The sequence below is a fragment of the Oryzias latipes genome, chromosome 18, assembly GCF_053564925.1.
Source record: "Oryzias latipes strain Hd-rR chromosome 18, Olatipes_Hd-rR_3.1".
NCBI classification, from domain to species: Eukaryota; Metazoa; Chordata; class Actinopteri; order Beloniformes; family Adrianichthyidae; genus Oryzias; species Oryzias latipes.
Window position 1 is genome coordinate 33053120 of NC_136254.1, and position 16706 is coordinate 33069825.

Sequence of the window (16706 nt, forward strand, 5' to 3'; positions counted from 1 at the left end):
GGAAGCCTGCTGGGCCCATAACCCAGAGGTCGATGGACCGAAACCATCCTCTGCTAACTAATCTGTCTTTCAGCATATCGCCTTGTTTTTAGGGGAAATGTGGCTTTAGTCTCTATTATTATTGCCTGCATCCTACTGAAAACAAGTTTTTTGGCGGGCCTTGTCTATTCTCAGTTTGTAGATATCATATTGGGGAATGGTGAATCCAGCCGAAAAAAACTTTCGTTTTTCAAGCCCATCAAAATGTCTAGCTAGCATGACAAATTTATCTCCCTTTAAACAACACCGGCTTGTGCCATTTAGCTTCTCTTTCATGCTAACGGCACCTTCATTGAGCACTTAGCACTTTGCCAAACAGCACAAAGAGGTAGAATGTTAAATGGCCGTATTGTTTAACTCTTTCATGAATCATTCTCTCAGGCGAGCATTTTCAGGCAATTTATCCTGAAACCTTAGGTCTGCTTAGGCAGGTATATCAGACTCAAACTGGTGCCAAAAACACTGACAGAGAAGACAACAGAAGCAGAGTGGCGCAGCGGAAGCGTGCTGGGCCCATAACCCAGAGGTCGATGGCTCGAAACCATCCTCTGCTAACTATGATGATGACAGGGCAGATTATTGCCATGACATTAAATAATGCATGCCTCCTACTGAAAATGCAGTTTAATGGGCTTTCTCTCATCTTACTTTAGAAACAGCCACTGCGCTTCTTTTTTCAAGCTAACAGCGCCTCATTGAGAACTTAGTTGCCAAACTGCACAAAGAGGTAGAATCTTCACACACTCACAATGTTTAACTCTCTCATGGAGCATTCTTTCAGGCAACCATTTTCTTCCCCACACAGTTCCGTTGATAAAGCTCACCGCCTCCACTCTGTTTTGTGGAAAGCCCATGTTCCTATTACTGCGCCAGTGTCAATACTTGCTTTTGAGTAGCAGGACATGTCAATAGAGTTCTTTCTTTCCATCAGGGTGTCAAGAGGCATGGTGGCCAAGTGGTAAGGCGTTGGTCTTGTAAACCAAAAATCATGGGTTCAATCCCCATCCGTGCCTGAAATGGCATTGGTAGACTGACCACAAACAACCTGGCAAGTGCAATGTGATTAAAAACCCTTTGCTCACTTGTATATGCACAGAGCACGTTGCTTCATTTTGTGTTGCAGGCCCTGCCAATAAAGCTCTTTCTTTACCTTTACGCATACCAAGACATGGTTCACAAGTGGTAAGGTGTTGGTCTATCCGGCCGAACACCATGGGCTCTATTTACATTGGTTCCTGCAATGGCGTAGGGAGACTAAACATTAAACAAAGTCTTGTGGGACTACTAGGAGAGGGGAATTTTAGATTCACTTCCAAGACCTTGGGCATTAACTCTGTACCAGTTCAACTGGCCCTTTCTTACAAATGGACTATTAAAGGACAGGTTCTTACAGACTTTGCTGCTCGTCCTTTATCCTGCACCTTGTCTAGCAATCCAGAATGGCGCCGTAAGAGAACTTAAAAAAACGCCTCAAACCCCACTATTGCAGTTGGTTATATCACACTCAAACTCTTGACATCAACAGTGATCACTGCAAACAAGAAGCAGAGTGGCGCAGCGGAAGCCTGCTGGGCCCATAACCCAGAGGTCGATGGACCGAAACCATCCTCTGCTAACTAATCTGTCTTTCAGCATATCGCCTTGTTTTTAGGGGAAATGTGGCTTTAGTCTCTATTATTATTGCCTGCATCCTACTGAAAACAAGTTTTTTGGCGGGCCTTGTCTATTCTCAGTTTGTAGATATCATATTGGGGAATGGTGAATCCAGCCGAAAAAAACTTTCGTTTTTCAAGCCCATCAAAATGTCTAGCTAGCATGACAAATTTATCTCCCTTTAAACAACACCGGCTTGTGCCATTTAGCTTCTCTTTCATGCTAACGGCACCTTCATTGAGCACTTAGCACTTTGCCAAACAGCACAAAGAGGTAGAATGTTAAATGGCCGTATTGTTTAACTCTTTCATGAATCATTCTCTCAGGCGAGCATTTTCAGGCAATTTATCCTGAAACCTTAGGTCTGCTTAGGCAGGTATATCAGACTCAAACTGGTGCCAAAAACACTGACAGAGAAGACAACAGAAGCAGAGTGGCGCAGCGGAAGCGTGCTGGGCCCATAACCCAGAGGTCGATGGCTCGAAACCATCCTCTGCTAACTATGATGATGACAGGGCAGATTATTGCCATGACATTAAATAATGCATGCCTCCTACTGAAAATGCAGTTTAATGGGCTTTCTCTCATCTTACTTTAGAAACAGCCACTGCGCTTCTTTTTTCAAGCTAACAGCGCCTCATTGAGAACTTAGTTGCCAAACTGCACAAAGAGGTAGAATCTTCACACACTCACAATGTTTAACTCTCTCATGGAGCATTCTTTCAGGCAACCATTTTCTTCCCCACACAGTTCCGTTGATAAAGCTCACCGCCTCCACTCTGTTTTGTGGAAAGCCCATGTTCCTATGACTGCGCCAGTGTCAATACTTGCTTTTGAGTAGCAGGACATGTCAATAGAGTTCTTTCTTTCCATCACCGTGTCAAGAGGCATGGTGGCCAAGTGGTAAGGCGTTGGTCTTGTAAACCAAAAATCATGGGTTCAATCCCCATCCGTGCCTGAAATGGCATTGGTAGACTGACCACAAACAACCTGGCAAGTGCAATGTGATTAAAAACCCTTTGCTCACTTGTATATGCACAGAGCACGTTGCTTCATTTTGTGTTGCAGGCCCTGCCAATAAAGCTCTTTCTTTACCTTTACGCATACCAAGACATGGTTCACAAGTGGTAAGGTGTTGGTCTATCCGGCCGAAAGCCATGGGCTCTATTCACATTGGTGCCTGCAATGGCGTAGGGAGACTAAACATTAAACAAAGTCTTGTGGGACTACTAGGAGAGGGGAATTTTAGATTCACTTCCAAGACCTTGGGCATTAACTCTGTACCAGTTCAACTGGCCCTTTCTTACAAATGGACTATTAAAGGACAGGTTCTTACAGACTTTGCTGCTCGTCCTTTATCCTGCACCTTGTCTAGCAATCCAGAATGGCGCCGTAAGAGAACTTAAAAAAACGCCTCAAACCCCACTATTGCAGTTGGTTATATCACACTCAAACTCTTGACATCAACAGTGATCACTGCAAACAAGAAGCAGAGTGGCGCAGCGGAAGCCTGCTGGGCCCATAACCCAGAGGTCGATGGACCGAAACCATCCTCTGCTAACTAATCTGTCTTTCAGCATATCGCCTTGTTTTTAGGGGAAATGTGGCTTTAGTCTCTATTATTATTGCCTGCATCCTACTGAAAACAAGTTTTTTGGCGGGCCTTGTCTATTCTCAGTTTGTAGATATCATATTGGGGAATGGTGAATCCAGCCGAAAAAAACTTTCGTTTTTCAAGCCCATCAAAATGTCTAGCTAGCATGACAAATTTATCTCCCTTTAAACAACACCGGCTTGTGCCATTTAGCTTCTCTTTCATGCTAACGGCACCTTCATTGAGCACTTAGCACTTTGCCAAACAGCACAAAGAGGTAGAATGTTAAATGGCCGTATTGTTTAACTCTTTCATGAATCATTCTCTCAGGCGAGCATTTTCAGGCAATTTATCCTGAAACCTTAGGTCTGCTTAGGCAGGTATATCAGACTCAAACTGGTGCCAAAAACACTGACAGAGAAGACAACAGAAGCAGAGTGGCGCAGCGGAAGCGTGCTGGGCCCATAACCCAGAGGTCGATGGCTCGAAACCATCCTCGGCTAACTATGATGATGACAGGGCAGATTATTGCCATGACATTAAATAATGCATGCCTCCTACTGAAAATGCAGTTTAATGGGCTTTCTCTCATCTTACTTTAGAAACAGCCACTGCGCTTCTTTTTTCAAGCTAACAGCGCCTCATTGAGAACTTAGTTGCCAAACTGCACAAAGAGGTAGAATCTTCACACACTCACAATGTTTAACTCTCTCATGGAGCATTCTTTCAGGCAACCATTTTCTTCCCCTCACAGTTCCGTTGATAAAGCTCACCGCCTCCACTCTGTTTTGTGGAAAGCCCATGTTCCTATGACTGCGCCAGTGTCAATACTTGCTTTTGAGTAGCAGGACATGTCAATAGAGTTCTTTCTTTCCATCAGGGTGTCAAGAGGCATGGTGGCCAAGTGGTAAGGCGTTGGTCTTGTAAACCAAAAATCATGGGTTCAATCCCCATCCGTGCCTGAAATGGCATTGGTAGACTGACCACAAACAACCTGGCAAGTGCAATGTGATTAAAAACCCTTTGCTCACTTGTATATGCACAGAGCACGTTGCTTCATTTTGTGTTGCAGGCCCTGCCAATAAAGCTCTTTCTTTACCTTTACACATACCAAGACATGGTTCACAATTGGTAAGGTGTTGGTCTATCCGGCCGAACACCATGGGCTCTATTCACATTGGTGCCTGCAATGGCGTAGGGAGACTAAACATTAAACAAAGTCTTGTGGGACTACTAGGAGAGGGGAATTTTAGATTCACTTCCAAGACCTTGGGCATTAACTCTGTACCAGTTCAACTGGCCCTTTCTTACAAATGGACTATTAAAGGACAGGTTCTTACAGACTTTGCTGCTCGTCCTTTATCCTGCACCTTGTCTAGCAATCCAGAATGGCGCCGTAAGAGAACTTAAAAAAACGCCTCAAACCCCACTATTGCAGTTGGTTATATCACACTCAAACTCTTGACATCAACAGTGATCACTGCAAGCAAGAAGCAGAGTGGCGCAGCGGAAGCGTGCTGGGCCCATAACCCAGAGGTCGATGGACCGAAACCCTCCTCTGCTAACTAATCTGTCTTTCAGCATATCGCCTTGTTTTTAGGGGAAATGTGGCTTTAGTCTCTATTATTATTGCCTGCATCCTACTGAAAACAAGTTTTTTGGCGGGCCTTGTCTATTCTCAGTTTGTAGATATCATATTGGGGAATGGTGAATCCAGCCGAAAAAAACTTTCGTTTTTCAAGCCCATCAAAATGTCTAGCTAGCATGACAAATTTATCTCCCTTTAAACAACACCGGCTTGTGCCATTTAGCTTCTCTTTCATGCTAACGGCACCTTCATTGAGCACTTAGCACTTTGCCAAACAGCACAAAGAGGTAGAATGTTAAATGGCCGTATTGTTTAACTCTGTCATGAAGCATTCTCTCAGGCGAGCATTTTCAGGCAATTTATCCTGAAACCTTAGGTCTGCTTAGGCAGGTATATCAGACTCAAACTGGTGCCAAAAACACTGACAGAGAAGACAACAGAAGCAGAGTGGCGCAGCGGAAGCGTGCTGGGCCCATAACCCAGAGGTCGATGGATCGAAACCATCCTCTGCTAACTATGATGATGACAGGGCAGATTATTGCCATGACATTAAATAATGCATGCCTCCTACTGAAAATGCAGTTTAATGGGCTTTCTCTCATCTTACTTTAGAAACAGCCACTGCGCTTCTTTTTTCAAGCTAACAGCGCCTCATTGAGAACTTAGTTGCCAAACTGCACAAAGAGGTAGAATCTTCACACACTCACAATGTTTAACTCTCTCATGGAGCATTCTTTCAGGCAACCATTTTCTTCCCCACACAGTTCCGTTGATAAAGCTCACTGCCTCCACTCTGTTTTGTGGAAAGCCCATGTTCCTATGACTGCGCCAGTGTCAATACTTGCTTTTGAGTAGCAGGACATGTCAATAGAGTTCTTTCTTTCCATCAGGGTGTCAAGAGGCATGGTGGCCAAGTGGTAAGGCGTTGGTCTTGTAAACCAAAAATCATGGGTTCAATCCCCATCCGTGCCTGAAATGGCATTGGTAGACTGACCACAAACAACCTGGCAAGTGCAATGTGATTAAAAACCCTTTGCTCACTTGTATATGCACAGAGCACGTTGCTTCATTTTGTGTTGCAGGCCCTGCCAATAAAGCTCTTTCTTTACCTTTACGCATACCAAGACATGGTTCACAAGTGGTAAGGTGTTGGTCTATCCGGCCGAACACCATGGGCTCAATTCACATTGGTGCCTGCAATGGCGTAGGGAGACTAAACATTAAACAAAGTCTTGTGGGACTACTAGGAGAGGGGAATTTTAGATTCACTTCCAAGACCTTGGGCATTAACTCTGTACCAGTTCAACTGGCCCTTTCTTACAAATGGACTATTAAAGGACAGGTTCTTACAGACTTTGCTGCTCGTCCTTTATCCTGCACCTTGTCTAGCAATCCAGAATGGCGCCGTAAGAGAACTTAAAAAAACGCCTCAAACCCCACTATTGCAGTTGGTTATATCACACTCAAACTCTTGACATCAACAGTGATCACTGCAAACAAGAAGCAGAGTGGCGCAGCGGAAGCGTGCTGGGCCCATAACCCAGAGGTCGATGGACCGAAACCATCCTCTGCTAACTAATCTGTCTTTCAGCATATCGCCTTGTTTTTAGGGGAAATGTGGCTTTAGTCTCTATTATTATTGCCTGCATCCTACTGAAAACAAGTTTTTTGGCGGGCCTTGTCTATTCTCAGTTTGTAGATATCATATTGGGGAATGGTGAATCCAGCCGAAAAAAACTTTCGTTTTTCAAGCCCATCAAAATGTCTAGCTAGCATGACAAATTTATCTCCCTTTAAACAACACCGGCTTGTGCCATTTAGCTTCTCTTTCATGCTAACGGCACCTTCATTGAGCACTTAGCACTTTGCCAAACAGCACAAAGAGGTAGAATGTTAAATGGCCGTATTGTTTAACTCTGTCATGAAGCATTCTCTCAGGCGAGCATTTTCAGGCAATTTATCCTGAAACCTTAGGTCTGCTTAGGCAGGTATATCAGACTCAAACTGCTGCCAAAAACACTGACAGAGAAGACAACAGAAGCAGAGTGGCGCAGCGGAAGCGTGCTGGGCCCATAACCCAGAGGTCAATGGATCGAAACCATCCTCTGTTAACTATGATGATGACAGGGCAGATTATTGCCATGACATTAATTAATGCATGCCTCCTACTGAAAATGCAGTTTAATGGGCTTTCTCTCATCTTACTTTAGAAACAACCCCAGCGTCAGCCACTGCGCTTCTTTTTTCAAGCTAACAGCGCCTCATTGAGAACTTAGTTGCCAAACTGCACAAAGAGGTAGAATCTTCACACACTCACAATGTTTAACTCTCTCATGGAGCATTCTTTCAGGCAACCATTTTCTTCCCCACACAGTTCCGTTGATAAAGCTCACCGCCTCCACTCTGTTTTGTGGAAAGCCCATGTTCCTATGACTGCGCCAGTGTCAATACTTGCTTTTGAGTAGCAGGACATGTCAATAGAGTTCTTTCTTTCCATCACCGTGTCAAGAGGCATGGTGGCCAAGTGGTAAGGCGTTGGTCTTGTAAACCAAAAATCATGGGTTCAATCCCCATCCGTGCCTGAAATGGCATTGGTAGACTGACCACAAACAACCTGGCAAGTGCAATGTGATTAAAAACCCTTTGCTCACTTGTATATGCACAGAGCACGTTGCTTCATTTTGTGTTGCAGGCCCTGCCAATAAAGCTCTTTCTTTACCTTTACACATACCAAGACATGGTTCACAAGTGGTAAGGTGTTGGTCTATCCGGCCGAACACCATGGGCTCTATTCACATTGGTGCCTGCAATGGCGTAGGGAGACTAAACATTAAACAAAGTCTTGTGGGACTACTAGGAGAGGGGAATTTTAGATTCACTTCCAAGACCTTGGGCATTAACTCTGTACCAGTTCAACTGGCCCTTTCTTACAAATGGACTATTAAAGGACAGGTTCTTACAGACTTTGCTGCTCGTCCTTTATCCTGCACCTTGTCTAGCAATCCAGAATGGCGCCGTAAGAGAACTTAAAAAAACGCCTCAAACCCCACTATTGCAGTTGGTTATATCACACTCAAACTCTTGACATCAACAGTGATCACTGCAAACAAGAAGTAGAGTGGCGCAGCGGAAGCGCGCTGGGCCCATAACCCAGAGGTCGATGGACCGAAACCATCCTCTGCTAACTAATTTGTCTTTCAGCATATCACCTTGTTTTTAGGGGAAATGTGGCTTTAGTCTCTATTATTATTGCCTGCATCCTACTGAAAACAAGTTTTTTGGCGGGCCTTGTCTATTCTCAGTTTGTAGATATCATATTGGGGAATGGTGAATCCAGCCGAAAAAAACTTTCGTTTTTCAAGCCCATCAAAATGTCTAGCTAGCATGACAAATTTATCTCCCTTTAAACAACACCGGCTTGTGCCATTTAGCTTCTCTTTCATGCTAACGGCACCTTCATTGAGCACTTAGCACTTTGCCAAACAGCACAAAGAGGTAGAATGTTAAATGGGCGTATTGTTTAACTCTGTCATGAAGCATTCTCTCAGGCGAGCATTTTCAGGCAATTTATCCTGAAACCTTAGGTCTGCTTAGGCAGGTATATCAGACTGAAACTGGTGCCAAAAACACTGACAGAGAAGACAAAAGAAGCAGAGTGGCGCAGCGGAAGCGTGCTGGGCCCATAACCCAGAGGTCGATGGATCGAAACCATCCTCTGCCAACTATGATGATGACAGGGCAGATTATTGCCATGACATTAAATAATGCATGCCTCCTACTGAAAATGCAGTTTAATGGGCTTTCTCTTATCTTACTTTAGAAACAACCCCAGCGTCAGCCACTGCGCTTCTTTTTTCAAGCTAACAGCGCCTCATTGAGAACTTAGTTGCCAAACTGCACAAAGAGGTAGAATCTTCACACACTCACAATGTTTAACTCTCTCATGGAGCATTCTTTCAGGCAACCATTTTCTTCCCCACACAGTTCCGTTGATAAAGCTCACCGCCTCCACTCTGTTTTGTGGAAAGCCCATGTTCCTATGACTGCGCCAGTGTCAATACTTGCTTTTGAGTAGCAGGACATGTCATTAGAGTTCTTTCTTTCCATCAGCGTGTCAAGAGGCATGGTGGCCAAGTGGTAAGGCGTTGGTCTTGTAAACCAAAAATCATGGGTTCAATCCCCATCTGTGCCTGAAATGGCATTGGTAGACTGACCACAAACAACCTGGCAAGTGCAATGTGATTAAAAACCCTTTGCTCACTTGTATATTCACAGAGCACGTTGCTTCATTTTGTGTTGCAGGCCCTGCCAATAAAGCTCTTTCTTTACCTTTACGCATACCAAGACATGGTTCACAAGTGGTAAGGTGTTGGTCTATCCGGCCGAACACCATGGGCTCTATTCACATTGGTGCCTGCAATGGCGTAGGGAGACTAAACATTAAACAAAGTCTTGTGGGACTACTAGGAGAGGGGAATTTTAGATTCACTTCCAAGACCTTGGGCATTAACTCTGTACCAGTTCAACTGGCCCTTTCTTACAAATGGACTATTAAAGGACAGGTTCTTACAGACTTTGCTGCTCGTCCTTTATCCTGCACCTTGTCTAGCAATCCAGAATGGCGCCGTAAGAGAACTTAAAAAAACGCCTCAAACCCCACTATTGCAGTTGGTTATATCACACTCAAACTCTTGACATCAACAGTGATCACTGCAAACAAGAAGCAGAGTGGCGCAGCGGAAGCGTGCTGGGCCCATAACCCACAGGTCGATGGACCGAAACCATCCTCTGCTAACTAATCTGTCTTTCAGCATATCGCCTTGTTTTTAGGGGAAATGTGGCTTTAGTCTCTATTATTATTGCCTGCATCCTACTGAAAACAAGTTTTTTGGCGGGCCTTGTCTATTCTCAGTTTGTAGATATCATATTGGGGAATGGTGAATCCAGCCGAAAAAAACTTTCGTTTTTCAAGCCCATCAAAATGTCTAGCTAGCATGACAAATTTATCTCCCTTTAAACAACACCGGCTTGTGCCATTTAGCTTCTCTTTCATGCTAACGGCACCTTCATTGAGCACTTAGCACTTTGCCAAACAGCACAAAGAGGTAGAATGTTAAATGGCCGTATTGTTTAACTCTTTCATGAAGCATTCTCTCAGGCGAGCATTTTCAGGCAATTTATCCTGAAACCTTAGGTCTGCTTAGGCAGGTATATCAGACTCAAACTGCTGCCAAAAACACTGACAGAGAAGACAACAGAAGCAGAGTGGCGCAGCGGAAGCGTGCTGGGCCCATGACCCAGAGGTCGATGGATCGAAACCATCCTCTGCTAACTATGATGATGACATGGCAGATTATTGCCATGACATTAAATAATGCATGCCTCCTACTGAAAATGCAGTTTAATGGGCTTTCTCTCATCTTACTTTAGAAACAGCCACTGCGCTTCTTTTTTCAAGCTAACAGCGCCTCATTGAGAACTTAGTTGCCAAACTGCACAAAGAGGTAGAATCTTCACACACTCACAATGTTTAACTCTCTCATGGAGCATTCTTTCAGGCAACCATTTTCTTCCCCACACAGTTCCGTTGATAAAGCTCACCGCCTCCACTCTGTTTTGTGGAAAGCCCATGTTCCTATGACTGCGCCAGTGTCAATACTTGCTTTTGAGTAGCAGGACATGTCAATAGAGTTCTTTCTTTCCATCACCGTGTCAAGAGGCATGGTGGCCAAGTGGTAAGGCGTTGGTCTTGTAAACCAAAAATCATGGGTTCAATCCCCATCCGTGCCTGAAATGGCATTGGTAGACTGACCACAAACAACCTGGCAAGTGCAATGTGATTAAAAACCCTTTGCTCACTTGTATATGCACAGAGCACGTTGCTTCATTTTGTGTTGCAGGCCCTGCCAATAAAGCTCTTTCTTTACCTTTACGCATACCAAGACATGGTTCACAAGTGGTAAGGTGTTGGTCTATCCGGCCGAACACCATGGGCTCTATTCACATTGGTGCCTGCAATGGCGTAGGGAGACTAAACATTAAACAAAGTCTTGTGGGACTACTAGGAGAGGGGAATTTTAGATTCACTTCCAAGACCTTGGGCATTAACTCTGTACCAGTTCAACTGGCCCTTTCTTACAAATGGACTATTAAAGGACAGGTTCTTACAGACTTTGCTGCTCGTCCTTTATCCTGCACCTTGTCTAGCAATCCAGAATGGCGCCGTAAGAGAACTTAAAAAAACGCCTCAAACCCCACTATTGCAGTTGGTTATATCACACTCAAACTCTTGACATCAACAGTGATCACTGCAAACAAGAAGCAGAGTGGCGCAGCGGAAGCGTGCTGGGCCCATAACCCAGAGGTCGATGGACCGAAACCATCCTCTGCTAACTAATCTGTCTTTCAGCATATTGCCTTGTTTTTAGGGGAAATGTGGCTTTAGTCTCTATTATTATTGCCTGCATCCTACTGAAAACAAGTTTTTTGGCGGGCCTTGTCTATTCTCAGTTTGTAGATATCATATTGGGGAATGGTGAATCCAGCCGAAAAAAACTTTCGTTTTTCAAGCCCATCAAAATGTCTAGCTAGCATGACAAATTTATCTCCCTTTAAACAACACCGGCTTGTGCCATTTAGCTTCTCTTTCATGCTAACGGCACCTTCATTGAGCACTTAGCACTTTGCCAAACAGCACAAAGAGGTAGAATGTTAAATGGCCGTATTGTTTAACTCTTTCATGAAGCATTCTCTCAGGCGAGCATTTTCAGGCAATTTATCCTGAAACCTTAGGTCTGCTTAGGCAGGTATATCAGACTCAAACTGGTGCCAAAAACACTGACAGAGAAGACAACAGAAGCAGAGTGTGGCAGCGGAAGCGTGCTGGGCCCATAACCCAGAGGTCGATGGATCGAAACCATCCTCTGCTAACTATGATGATGACATGGCAGAGTATTGCCATGACATTAAATAATGCATGCCTCCTACTGAAAATGCAGTTTAATGGGCTTTCTCTCATCTTACTTTAGAAACAACCCCAGCGTCAGCCACTGCGCTTCTTTTTTCAAGCTAACAGCGCCTCATTGAGAACTTAGTTGCCAAACTGCACAAAGAGGTAGAATCTTCACACACTCACAATGTTTAACTCTCTCTTGGAGCATTCTTTCAGGCAACCATTTTCTTCCCCTCACAGTTCCGTTGATAAAGCTCACCGCCTCCACTCTGTTTTGTGGAAAGCCCACGTTCCTATGACTGCGCCAGTGTCAATACTTGCTTTTGAGTAGCAGGACATGTCAATAGAGTTATTTCTTTCCATCAGGGTGTCAAGAGGCATGGTGGCCAAGTGGTAAGGCGTTGATCTTGTAAACCAAAAATCATGGGTTCAATCCCCATCCGTGCCTGAAATGGCATTGGTAGACTGACCACAAACAACCTGGCAAGAGCAATGTGATTAAAAACCCTTTGCTCACTTGTATATTCACAGAGCACGTTGCTTCATTTTGTGTTGCAGGCCCTGCCAATAAAGCTCTTTCTTTACCTTTACGCATACCAAGACATGGTTCACAAGTGGTAAGGTGTTGGTCTATACGGCCGAACACCATGGGCTCTTTTCACATTGGTGCCTGCAATGGCGTAGGGAGACTAAACATTAAACAAAGTCTTGTGGGACTACTAGGAGAGGGGAATTTTAGATTCACTTCCAAGACCTTGGGCATTAACTCTGTACCAGTTCAACTGGCCCTTTCTTACAAATGGACTATTAAAGGACAGGTTCTTACAGACTTTGCTGCTCGTCCTTTATCCTGCACCTTGTCTAGCAATCCAGAATGGCGCCGTAAGAGAACTTAAAAAAATGCCTCAAACCCCACTATTGCAGTTGGTTATATCACACTCAAACTCTTGACATCAACAGTGATCACTGCAAACAAGAAGCAGAGTGGCGCAGCGGAAGCGTGCTGGGCCCATAACCCAGAGGTCGATGGACCGAAACCATCCTCTGCTAACTAATCTGTCTTTCAGCATATCACCTTGTTTTTAGGGGAAATGTGGCTTTAGTCTCTATTATTATTGCCTGCATCCTACTGAAAACAAGTTTTTTGGCGGGCCTTGTCTATTCTCAGTTTGTAGATATCATATTGGGGAATGGTGAATCCAGCCGAAAAAAACTTTCGTTTTTCAAGCCCATCAAAATGTCTAGCTAGCATGACAAATTTATCTCCCTTTAAACAACACCGGCTTGTGCCATTTAGCTTCTCTTTCATGCTAACGGCACCTTCATTGAGCACTTAGCACTTTGCCAAACAGCACAAAGAGGTAGAATGTTAAATGGCCGTATTGTTTAACTCTTTCATGAAGCATTCTCTCAGGCGAGCATTTTCAGGCAATTTATCCTGAAACCTTAGGTCTGCTTAGGCAGGTATATCAGACTCAAACTGGTGCCAAAAACACTGACAGAGAAGACAACAGAAGTAGAGTGGCGCAGCGGAAGCGTGCTGGGCCCATGACCCAGAGGTCGATGGATCGAAACCATCCTCTGCTAACTATGATGATGACAGGGCAGATTATTGCCATGACATTAAATAATGCATGCCTCCTACTGAAAATGCAGTTTAATGGGCTTTCTCTCATCTTACTTTAGAAACAGCCACTGCGCTTCTTTTTTCAAGCTAACAGCGCCTCATTGAGAACTTAGTTGCCAAACTGCACAAAGAGGTAGACTCTTTCAAACACTCACAATGTTTAACTCTCTCATGGAGCATTCTTTCAGGCAACCATTTTCTTCCCCACACAGTTCCGTTGATAAAGCTCACCGCCTCCACTCTGTTTTGTGGAAAGCCCATGTTCCTATGACTGCGCCAGTGTCAATACTTGCTTTTGAGTAGCAGGACATGTCAATAGAGTTCTTTCTTTCCATTTGCGTGTCAAGAGGCATGGTGGCCAAGTGGTAAGGCGTTGGTCTTGTAAACCAAAAATCATGGGTTCAATCCCCATCCGTGCCTGAAATGGCATTGGTAGACTGACCACAAACAACCTGGCAAGTGCAATGTGATTAAAAACCCTTTGCTCACTTGTATATGCACAGAGCACGTTGCTTCATTTTGTGTTGCAGGCCCTGCCAATAAAGCTCTTTCTTTACCTTTACACATACCAAGACATGGTTCACAAGTGGTAAGGTGTTGGTCTATCCGGCCGAACACCATGGGCTCTATTCACATTGGTGCCTGCAATGGCGTAGGGAGACTAAACATTAAACAAAGTCTTGTGGGACTACTAGGAGAGGGGAATTTTAGATTCACTTCCAAGACCTTGGGCATTAACTCTGTACCAGTTCAACTGGCCCTTTCTTACAAATGGACTATTAAAGGACAGGTTCTTACAGACTTTGCTGCTCGTCCTTTATCCTGCACCTTGTCTAGCAATCCAGAATGGCGCCGTAAGAGAACTTAAAAAAACGCCTCAAACCCCACTATTGCAGTTGGTTATATCACACTCAAACTCTTGACATCAACAGTGATCACTGCAAACAAGAAGCAGAGTGGCGCAGCGGAAGCGTGCTGGGCCCATAACCCAGAGGTCGATGGACCGAAACCATCCTCTGCTAACTAATCTGTCTTTCAGCATATCGCCTTGTTTTTAGGGGAAATGTGGCTTTAGTCTCTATTATTATTGCCTGCATCCTACTGAAAACAAGTTTTTTGGCGGGCCTTGTCTATTCTCAGTTTGTAGATATCATATTGGGGAATGGTGAATCCAGCCGAAAAAAACTTTCGTTTTTCAAGCCCATCAAAATGTCTAGCTAGCATGACAAATTTATTTCCCTTTAAACAACACCGGCTTGTGCCATTTAGCTTCTCTTTCATGCTAACGGCACCTTCATTGAGCACTTAGCACTTTGCCAAACAGCACAAAGAGGTAGAATGTTAAATGGCCGTATTGTTTAACTCTTTCATGAATCATTCTCTCAGGCGAGCATTTTCAGGCAATTTATCCTGAAACCTTAGGTCTGCTTAGGCAGGTATATCAGACTGAAACTGGTGCCAAAAACACTGACAGAGAAGACAACAGAAGCAGAGTGGCGCAGCGGAAGCGTGCTGGGCCCATAACCCAGAGGTCGATGGATCGAAACCATCCTCTGCTAACTATGATGATGACAGGGCAGATTATTGCCATGACATTAAATAATGCATGCCTCCTACTGAAAATGCAGTTTAATGGGCTTTCTCTCATCTTACTTTAGAAACAACCCCAGCGTCAGCCACTGCGCTTCTTTTTTCAAGCTAACAGCGCCTCATTGAGAACTTAGTTGCCAAACTGCACAAAGAGGTAGAATCTTCACACACTCACAATGTTTAACTCTCTCTTGGAGCATTCTTTCAGGCAACCATTTTCTTCCCCTCACAGTTCCGTTGATAAAGCTCACCGCCTCCACTCTGTTTTGTGGAAAGCCCACGTTCCTATGACTGCGCCAGTGTCAATACTTGCTTTTGAGTAGCAGGACATGTCAATAGAGTTATTTCTTTCCATCAGGGTGTCAAGAGGCATGGTGGCCAAGTGGTAAGGCGTTGATCTTGTAAACCAAAAATCATGGGTTCAATCCCCATCCGTGCCTGAAATGGCATTGGTAGACTGACCACAAACAACCTGGCAAGAGCAATGTGATTAAAAACCCTTTGCTCACTTGTATATTCACAGAGCACGTTGCTTCATTTTGTGTTGCAGGCCCTGCCAATAAAGCTCTTTCTTTACCTTTACGCATACCAAGACATGGTTCACAAGTGGTAAGGTGTTGGTCTATCCGGCCGAACACCATGGGCTCTATTCACATTGGTGCCTGCAATGGCGTAGGGAGACTAAACATTAAACAAAGTCTTGTGGGACTACTAGGAGAGGGGAATTTTAGATTCACTTCCAAGACCTTGGGCATTAACTCTGTACCAGTTCAACTGGCCCTTTCTTACAAATGGACTATTAAAGGACAGGTTCTTACAGACTTTGCTGCTCGTCCTTTATCCTGCACCTTGTCTAGCAATCCAGAATGGCGCCGTAAGAGAACTTAAAAAAACGCCTCAAACCCCACTATTGCAGTTGGTTATATCACACTCAAACTCTTGACATCAACAGTGATCACTGCAAACAAGAAGCAGAGTGGCGCAGCGGAAGCGTGCTGGGCCCATAACCCAGAGGTCGATGGACCGAAACCATCCTCTGCTAACTAATCTGTCTTTCAGCATATCACCTTGTTTTTAGGGGAAATGTGGCTTTAGTCTCTATTATTATTGCCTGCATCCTACTGAAAACAAGTTTTTTGGCGGGCCTTGTCTATTCTCAGTTTGTAGATATCATATTGGGGAATGGTGAATCCAGCCGAAAAAAACTTTCGTTTTTCAAGCCCATCAAAATGTCTAGCTAGCATGACAAATTTATCTCCCTTTAAACAACACCGGCTTGTGCCATTTAGCTTCTCTTTCATGCTAACGGCACCTTCATTGAGCACTTAGCACTTTGCCAAACAGCACAAAGAGGTAGAATGTTAAATGGCCGTATTGTTTAACTCTTTCATGAAGCATTCTCTCAGGCGAGCATTTTCAGGCAATTTATCCTGAAACCTTAGGTCTGCTTAGGCAGGTATATCAGACTCAAACTGGTGCCAAAAACACTGACAGAGAAGACAACAGAAGCAGAGTGTGGCAGCGGAAGCGTGCTGGGCCCATAACCCAGAGGTCGATGGATCGAAACCATCCTCTGCTAACTATGATGATGACATGGCAGATTATTGCCATGACATTAAATAATGCATGCCTCCTACTGAAAATGCAGTTTAATGGGCTTTCT

General features: G+C 44.3%; 14 non-coding genes across 14 annotated transcripts; all 14 read left to right on the top strand.

Annotated features, from left to right (window-relative positions):
• Positions 1-980: 980 nt before the first annotated feature.
• On the top strand, positions 981-1052 carry trnat-ugu (transfer RNA threonine (anticodon UGU)). Its single transcript has one exon. It is a non-coding gene; the product is annotated as a tRNA-Thr (tRNA).
• A 1526-nt stretch (positions 1053-2578) lies between these two features.
• Positions 2579-2650, top strand: trnat-ugu (transfer RNA threonine (anticodon UGU)). The gene has a single exon. It is a non-coding gene; the product is annotated as a tRNA-Thr (tRNA).
• Positions 2651-4176: 1526 nt separating this feature from the next.
• On the top strand, positions 4177-4248 carry trnat-ugu (transfer RNA threonine (anticodon UGU)). Its single transcript has one exon. It is a non-coding gene; the product is annotated as a tRNA-Thr (tRNA).
• A 1067-nt stretch (positions 4249-5315) lies between these two features.
• On the top strand, positions 5316-5387 carry trnam-cau (transfer RNA methionine (anticodon CAU)). Its single transcript has one exon. It is a non-coding gene; the product is annotated as a tRNA-Met (tRNA).
• A 387-nt stretch (positions 5388-5774) lies between these two features.
• On the top strand, positions 5775-5846 carry trnat-ugu (transfer RNA threonine (anticodon UGU)). The gene has a single exon. It is a non-coding gene; the product is annotated as a tRNA-Thr (tRNA).
• Positions 5847-7384: 1538 nt separating this feature from the next.
• On the top strand, positions 7385-7456 carry trnat-ugu (transfer RNA threonine (anticodon UGU)). The gene has a single exon. It is a non-coding gene; the product is annotated as a tRNA-Thr (tRNA).
• Positions 7457-8523: 1067 nt separating this feature from the next.
• trnam-cau (transfer RNA methionine (anticodon CAU)) lies at positions 8524-8595 on the top strand. The gene has a single exon. It is a non-coding gene; the product is annotated as a tRNA-Met (tRNA).
• Positions 8596-8994: 399 nt separating this feature from the next.
• trnat-ugu (transfer RNA threonine (anticodon UGU)) lies at positions 8995-9066 on the top strand. Its single transcript has one exon. It is a non-coding gene; the product is annotated as a tRNA-Thr (tRNA).
• A 1067-nt stretch (positions 9067-10133) lies between these two features.
• Positions 10134-10205, top strand: trnam-cau (transfer RNA methionine (anticodon CAU)). Its single transcript has one exon. It is a non-coding gene; the product is annotated as a tRNA-Met (tRNA).
• A 387-nt stretch (positions 10206-10592) lies between these two features.
• trnat-ugu (transfer RNA threonine (anticodon UGU)) lies at positions 10593-10664 on the top strand. The gene has a single exon. It is a non-coding gene; the product is annotated as a tRNA-Thr (tRNA).
• Positions 10665-12202: 1538 nt separating this feature from the next.
• trnat-ugu (transfer RNA threonine (anticodon UGU)) lies at positions 12203-12274 on the top strand. Its single transcript has one exon. It is a non-coding gene; the product is annotated as a tRNA-Thr (tRNA).
• A 1527-nt stretch (positions 12275-13801) lies between these two features.
• Positions 13802-13873, top strand: trnat-ugu (transfer RNA threonine (anticodon UGU)). Its single transcript has one exon. It is a non-coding gene; the product is annotated as a tRNA-Thr (tRNA).
• Positions 13874-14940: 1067 nt separating this feature from the next.
• On the top strand, positions 14941-15012 carry trnam-cau (transfer RNA methionine (anticodon CAU)). Its single transcript has one exon. It is a non-coding gene; the product is annotated as a tRNA-Met (tRNA).
• A 399-nt stretch (positions 15013-15411) lies between these two features.
• On the top strand, positions 15412-15483 carry trnat-ugu (transfer RNA threonine (anticodon UGU)). The gene has a single exon. It is a non-coding gene; the product is annotated as a tRNA-Thr (tRNA).
• Positions 15484-16706: the final 1223 nt, after the last annotated feature.